The sequence below is a fragment of the Leptonychotes weddellii genome, chromosome 8 (genome assembly GCF_054177405.1).
Source record: "Leptonychotes weddellii isolate Sample4059 chromosome 8, ASM5417740v2, whole genome shotgun sequence".
Classification (NCBI taxonomy): Eukaryota; Metazoa; Chordata; class Mammalia; order Carnivora; family Phocidae; genus Leptonychotes; species Leptonychotes weddellii.
In genome coordinates this window covers 116912502-116920442 of record NC_138376.1, presented here as the reverse complement: position 1 = coordinate 116920442, position 7941 = coordinate 116912502, and the positions used below count along the sequence as shown (strand labels likewise).

The 7941-nt window shown below is 42.0% G+C and overlaps 2 protein-coding genes across 4 annotated transcripts in view; both read right to left on the bottom strand.

Annotated features, from left to right (window-relative positions):
- The window catches only part of LOC102735769 (monofunctional C1-tetrahydrofolate synthase, mitochondrial), a 560423-nt gene that overhangs the window by 225721 nt on the left and 326761 nt on the right, over window positions 1–7941 (bottom strand). The window lies entirely within an intron of this gene.
- AKAP12 (A-kinase anchoring protein 12) overlaps window positions 1–7941 on the bottom strand; it is an 87210-nt gene that overhangs the window by 50183 nt on the left and 29086 nt on the right. The gene's annotated exons all lie outside the window — the stretch shown is intronic.

Sequence of the window (7941 nt, the reverse complement as noted above, 5' to 3'; positions counted from 1 at the left end):
GATCATGACCTGAGCCGAAGGCAGTCGCTTAACCCACTGAGCCACCCAGGCGCCCCAGGGCATGGAGTTTCTTAAGCGCAGAATTCCTCACTTGGGAAATTCGTCTCAAAAACGGCACAGGCTGGGGCACCTGGGTGGCTCAGATGGTTAAGCGTCTGCCTTCGGCTCAGGTCATGATCCCAGGGTCCTGGGATCGAGTCCCACATCGGGCTCCCTGCTCCTTGGGAGCCTGCTTCTCCCTCTGCCTCTCTCTCTCTGTCTCTCATGAATAAATAAATAAAATCTTTAAAAAAACAAAAACAAAACAAAACAAAAAACGGCACAGGCTGTAAGAACACAAGTCATCGTGACAGTATCAACCAGCCTGGGTTATGCGTAAGCGAAAAGTTTTCCCTCTAATTTAGAGGTCATTTACAGAACACCAACAGAATTATGGGTTTCAAAAGCTTTGCTTTTCTTTTATAAAATAACCATTTTTATTTCAAACTAATTTAAGCAGAAAGCTTTGTAAAACCTAATCTAAGCAGAAACTTTATAAAATCCAAGTCTAAACATGATATAAACCTTTAAGGACACAGAGTGAAGAAAAGAAGCGGATGCTTTACTAAATCATAGTAAACTATACTATCCTGAATTATGGGATCGAATTCCTATAGTTAAGGTCATTACAAAAAAGAGGAAAAAAGATTTTTCAAAATTAACTTCAAATGAGAAACAATTCTAAATATCCAAAATTTGGGGAATGGTTACAGCCTATCTTGTAGGCATTAAAAATGGTACCTACAAAGTGTATAATAGTATGGAGATGTATTTTATGTTGTAATAGTCAATTTAAAAGGCAAACTAAACAGTTTTCATAAAATAATGATAAATACATAGGAGAACATACTGTAAAATAGCAACATTACCAAACTGTGAATATCGTAATGCATCAAAGTCACTGGGGAAGGAACTATGAATATTTGATATCCTTTATTTTTCTATTTTTGTGTTCTGTTCTTTACCTAAGTAACACCATTACTTTTACAACTGGGTGGTGGGAGAGCTTTTCCTTTGCAAGTTATTTTGTTTCAGTTTATTTTTAGTATGGGTGAAAGGCAGCTAAGAAAATTTTGCTTTACAGTGAAGCATGGTAATTCTAATTTCTACCAGTCACATGAATTTTCATGGGAAAACAGAACTGCTTTAAGAAAGAAACTCAGCAGTGAAATCGTATTTCAGGAGTTTGTTCATGCAAACTAATCCATATTCCCTCCTGGCGGGAAGATAACATAGTGGGCTCAGAAGGAGTGGAGGGCTGGGTACTCTGGAGCAAGATTTAAGTACTTCAATTCGGCATTTTGTAATTGTCCCGTCATTGTCTTAGCCTGAAATGTGGTGGCTCCAGGCCAGCCACGGGGAGGTGGCCAGGAAAGCAGGGTCTGATCTGCGGCCTTGTGCATTATTTAGCCTCTCATTATTAATGTATTATTGTGCATTATTTAGCCTCTTATTATTAATCTGTGCATTATTTAGCCTCTCCTACCTCCCTTTCTCTGTAAAATGAGTAAGAATTCATTTTATCTACCTCACAGAATATTTGGAACATCCCCTAACCCATGTTATAAGTTTGTAGTAAGTCAACTGTTAACTAAGTTTTACTTGTTTTTATTATACAGGTAATTTGCTGTCAACAGCTATGCTCCAAAGGGAAGTACCTGTCCCGGGCCCATTTCCCCTTCTAAAATGAAAGCTGCAAGAAATTTTGCCTGATTGGGCCACCCTCTGCACTCAACAACATCTAACATGAAGACTTCTAATCCTCTAATTTTCTAATAGTCTGGGTAGGAGAAGGGCAAGGCAGTTTACGTAAAGGTCTAAATGGAGGAGAGACACCAGAGTTGGTTTTTTGTTTTTGTTTTTGTTTTTAAAGATTTTATTTATTTATTTGAGACAGAGAGAATGAGAGAGAGAGAGCACATGAGAGGGGGGAGGGTCAGAGGGAGAAGCAGGCTCCCTGCCGAGCAGGGAGCTCGATGCGGGACTCGATCCAGGGACTCCAGGATCATGACCTGAGCCGAAGGCAGTCGCTTAACCAACTGAGCCACCCAGGCGCCCCTGTTTTTGTTTTTTTTTCACCACAGAAAGTATGGGGGAAACAGCAGAGACCACAACACAGTTCCCATTAGCTGTGGAACCTTTGCTCTGAGCTCATTCTCCCAATTATAAATGGGGACTAAGACCATCTCAGTTTTTAGATTGTGTGAGATTCAAATGGAGTAATATCTGGGAAGGTTCTCGTTCTTAATTGAAAAGCTCTCAGAGAAGCCATTGTGTGAGCCTCAGTCCACTTGCACAAACCAAGGTATGTATTCTACTCCAATATTTTTATATCATATTAAGGCCACCTTTTAAAAATTCCCATTCTTGCAGTGAGGAGGGTGTTGAAGGAGTCAGCATTAGATTTCAAATGACAAGGGGATTCAACAATATTAGACACAGCTGTGTACATGGAATGCATCTTGCTATACCCAATCCTGCGCACAAATGGGGTTGCAGCTCAAGACACAGGGCACCACTAGAATACGATGGCCAGAGCCTGGGGGTGCCTGGGTGGCTCAGTCGTTAAGCGTCTGCCTTCAGCTCAGGTCATGATCCCGGGGTCCTGGGATCGAGCCCCGCATCGGGCTCCCTGCTCGGCGGGAAGCCTGCTTCTCCCTCTCCCACTCCCCCTGCTTGTGTTCCCTCTCTCACTGTCAAATAAATAAAATCTTAAAAAAAAAAAAAAAAAAAAGATGGCCAGAGCCTGGGCACAGACTTGGACATAAGGAAACAATGACTCAAGAGATGCAGGCTCTCCTGCCTGGGGATCCTAGTTGGTTTGACCCTCAGGTAGCAAAGGCAAGTTATCCTGCTACAAGAAAGAGACTGTACAGGACCCCACCACCACATGTACATAGAGCTGCAAGATATTAATAAGCCCATCTATCAAGAACGCTTAGGGGCACCTGGGTGGCTCAGCCGTTAAGCGTCTGCCTTCGGCTCAGGTCATGATCCCAGGGTCCTGGGATCGAGCCCCCCATCAGGCTCCCTGCTCGGCGGGAAGCCTGCTTCTCCCTCTCCCACTCCCCCTGCTTCTGTTCCTGCTCTTGCTAACTCTCTCTCTGTCAAATAAATAAATAAAATCTTTAAAAAAAAAGAACGCTTAAAAAGTTGACCATCTCGGGGTGCCCGGCTGGCTCAGTTGGTAGAACATACAACTCTTGATTTCAGGGTTGTTGAGTTCAGGTTGTTGATCTCAGGGTTGCTGGAGCCATAGCTCCAAACGAGAACCTTCCCAGATATTACTCCATTCGAATCTCACACAATCTAAAAACTGAGATGGTCGTAGTCCCCGTTTATAATTGGGAGAATGAGCTCAGAGCAAAGGTTCCACAGCTAATGGGAACTCCTCATTTTGGGTGGAGATCTAACATGAAAGTAAAAAAAAAAAAAAGTTAACCATTTTTATGACTGTAGAGTTATTTTGTAAGTCAACAGCCATAGCTCCAAACAGTATATTCAACCCAGAACCAAACTGCTCAAACAGTGCACAACTGAATACGGTGAAACTATTTCAGCCCTCCCTTTTATTTAAACACAAGCACAGAGAATTCCCAAACTATTTTAAAATTTCTAGAAATAAGCAGAAGGCTAAATGCAGAAGCTGATGACTCCATCACTAATGCATATTTATAAAAATTTTAGATGAGCCACAGCCCTAATTTCTGTGAGCTAACTGGATTGAATTCCTTAAGCCCTCTATGCTTTCCCCTACACAGCCATGCTTTCTAACAAGTTGGCCTTAAGATGCTCTGTCTCCATATGAAACCATTCCACCCCAAGAGCAGTCCATCTCTGAGATGCAGAAATAAAACTTATGAAAAAACAGGAGTTGTAAAATAATTTTTAAAGGTTTTCTTAAGATTCCAAAAAGTTGTCAATTCTGTAATGTCTGACAATAATAATGTGGTCATGTTATTTTATAAAGCCTTCCACCATTAGGTGTATAATGACTGATCTGCAGACAATGTATCTTGTATTTGTTTTAAGATAAGCAAATAAAATATAAAAATTAAAATTTGACAAAATAAGATTGGGGCGCCTGGGTGGCTCAGTCAGTTAAGCATCCGCCATTAGCTCAGGTCATGATCTCAGGGGTCCTGGGGTCGAGCCCAGTGGTGGGCTCCCTGCTCAGCAGGGAGTCTGCTTCTCCCTCTTCCACTGCCCCTCCCCCTGCTCATACTCTCTCTAATAAATAAAATCTTTTTAAAAACTATATATGTATTTGTCAAAATAAGATTAGTAAAATGTTGATCACAGCTGAAACTGGCTGATAGGTACATGGGTGTTTATTATACTATTCTATATTCCATGAATTTAAAAAGGATGCAAGGTAATCCACAAAAAAAAGGAGCCCTTTAAACTTGGAAGGCTTTTTAAAGAGAGAAAATGACCTGTTTCTCAAGTTTCAGAGATACTGTCAAAACGTTGCACCAAAAGCTCTTCAAACCACATGAAATTGAGAAGACTATATCCCTGGGACAGGAGTGATTCTAGTGACCTCTAAAAATAAGATGTTTTCAGGGCGTCTGGGTGACTCAGTTGGTTAAGCGCTGACTTTTGATTTCAGCTCAGGTCGTGATCTCAGGTTTATGACATCAGGGGCTCCCCGCTCAGCGAAGGGTCTGCCTGAGAATCTCCCTCTCCCTCTGCTCCTCACCCCTCCCATCCCACTTGCACGCAAGCTTTCTCTCTTTCTCAAAATAATAATAATTAATAAGATGTCCTTATCTCTGAGAAACGACGTTTGGAGATCTCTTTCTGATCCCGATTTTCTTCCTCAAGAGGCCCTCCTATAAGGCAGCAATTTCATCTCTTAAAATACTGATGCCCCGAAGTATCTGATCTTTAAATAAAACCTCTGCTTGCTTTTAATTTCATGCTATGTCTTCCCACTCATCTATTCAGCAAAACAAAACCAACCAACCAACAAAAAATATCTCCTTACTGGTTATTGACATTAAACAAGACTGAGTTCATCTGAAGACCCAGAAAAGGGGGTGGGCGTCTCATCACCGTCATCTAGAGTCAATGTGGCTCTCTTCCCTCCAGCCCCAAATAAAGAAAACACACACTCTGACTAATCATGCTTTTGAAATTTCAATGCTGACTATCTAAGTAATGTTTCTGGAATATGATCTGCACAGCACATGAGCTTGCGGGTCCTTAAATGCCCCTTAGTGAAGGGTATTTAATACCAAATAGAGTCTCTGGCCACTGTCTACAAATCTCTGATTTCCCTCTTTTTTTTTTTTTTAAGCAGTATTCACCTTTATGATTTCCCTATTTCTTGTAATTTTCAGGAAAATTCATTAAAATCCTTAATGTAGTTTCAGGAGGAATAGCCCAGAGTCACCCCTTGACATAAGAATGAAAGTTGGGGCACCTGGGTGGCTCAGTCGTTAAGCATCTGCCTTCGGCTCAGGTCATGATCCCAGAGTACTGGGATCGAGCCCCGCATTGGGCTCCTTGCTCGGTGGGAAGCCTGCTTCTCCCTCTTCCACTCCCCCCGCTTGTCATTCCTGCTCTCGCTGTCTCTCTCTCTGTCAAATATTTGACACCCAGGTGCCCCAACTTTCGTTCGCTTAACGACTGAGACACCCAGGTGCCCCAATAAATAAAATCTTAAAAAAAAAAAAAAAGAAAGAAAGAATGAAAGTGAAGAGAGACCCATGAAAATCACTAGTTAATGCTTTTAGCACACAAAATTAATTTAATTCAACTGAATGCTAGTAATCAAGAAGTTAAAAATAGAAAATAATAGGACGCCTGGGTGGCTCAGTCGTTAAGCGTCTGCCTTCGGCTCAGGTCATGGTCCCAGGGTCCTGGGATCGAGTCCCACATCGGGTTCCCTGCTCGGCAGGAAGCCTGCTTCTCGCTCTCCCACTCCCCCTGCTTGTGTTCCTGCTCTCGCTATCTCTCTCTGTCAAATAAATAAATAAAATCTTTAAAAAAAAAAAAAAAAGAAAAGAAAATAATATATCTCATATTTTTATGTAAATCCCAAGGCCTTGGCCACTACAGGTGAACTCTATTCGTAATGTTAAGTACAAACTAGGCCTCTAAATCTCAATGATCAGCATTTTTCAAACTGGTATCCAAGAATATTAATACTCTAGGTCTATCAATAGCAGTGTGCCAGGCATTACCTCAGTAGTATTCTGGGCTCAAATCATCTGGGAAAACTCTGATCTAGTGCAGTCCTCAGTGTGCGCTCTGAATCTCTAAGGGGGAAATCATTTTAACATTTTAAGATTTTATTTTTAAGTAATCTCTACACCCAGTGTGGGGCTCAAACTCACAACCCTTAGATCAAGAGTCACATGCTCTACCGACTAAGCCAGCCAAGTGCCCTCACTGTAGCATTTTCTAAAACGGACTTGCCCACTGAACCCTTGAGTCCCATCTATTAACAGCCCTTGTAACTAAAGACACCAGGGTAAATGCAATATGTTTTTTCAGCCAGATATTCCCGTACTTTAAAAAGTTAGTTGTTTTAAAAAATATTAAAGATCTTCAGTTCTCTGGGAAAGTATGTGAAAGAAAACAGAGCTCTAAATCTGGTGAGGTGGGAGATCCACCATGCTGATTTCAGACAAAGGGAATTTATAAGATCTCTGCTTGAGATGAGGGAAATAAAAAGTACCACCTACCAACTACAGCAATTCACTGTGTGAAGAGGGTCTACCAGAATTCTAGTACATGAAAGGCCTACCTGGCAATGTTTGGCGCTCCCGCCACATTTAGGTCTGTATCGTACTGAGGACAGAGAGATGCTCCATAAAACAACAAAAAGAAACATGTGAATCCTAGACACCACCAGCATCCTCCTGTGTGCAAACTACACGCTGGAAATGCAGGACATGAGGCATTCCGGGTGTTCTCCACCCCAAAATGTGCCTCATCTAGGTGGTGGTCCTAACACCCCTGGCTAAGAACCGCAACTCAGCCTCGTAGAATCAGAACGGAACTCTTAAGGGTTCAACTTTAACTGTGTTCTTCCCCACCAGCCCCCCACTCCGACTTCCCTTTAACCAAGAAAAAATGATCCTACTTATGTCGGACCACTGTTACAACCCTCCTGATACAGATACTCAAGTGAACCATGGTTGAACCAGTGTGTCCACTTGGGGAAACAAACTAAGCAACGCAACAATTCAAAGTTTTGAATTAACCACTTTCAGGTTAATTACTTTCTTGTTAAGCTTCCAAGCAATGCTGAACTTGCATGTTTAACTGTAGTAGGTACTTAACATCTATTGGTTACTTATTTGACTGTGGACTCTCCAGATCTGGCCAAGTTAGACACCTCAGGATATGGTTCCCTAAAGCATTATTTTCTAGTGTAATGACATATATTATGAATGTCTAAGAGGTTATTTTCCCCCCTCTGAGTTGTTGCACCTGCAAGATATACAAGGTAAATCAAACGCTTGCCATATGGATGTCATAGGCCCCTGCAGATCCCAAAGGCAAAATAATCAAAGTATTACTATGAAGAGAACAATGAACATGAGTAGCTTAAAAGCACAAGATTGGGGGCGCCTGGGTGGCTCAGTCGGTTAAGCGTCTGCCTTCGGCTCAGGTCATGATCCCAAGGTCCTGGGATGGAGCCCCACGTCGGGCTCCCTGCTTGGCGGGAAGCCTGCTTTTCCCTCTCCCACTCGCCCTGCTTGTGTTCCCTCTCTCGCTGTCTGTCAAAAAATAAATAAAATCTTTAAAACAAAGTGTTCTGAAACATTTCTATTTTCATGCCTTGTTCCTTTTGAGTCCCTGTACCAGAGTTCATACTCGTTTGGTTTGTGGTAGATGCAGAAGTCAAGATCCCAATTCCCACCTCATCCTACACACCATGTCACA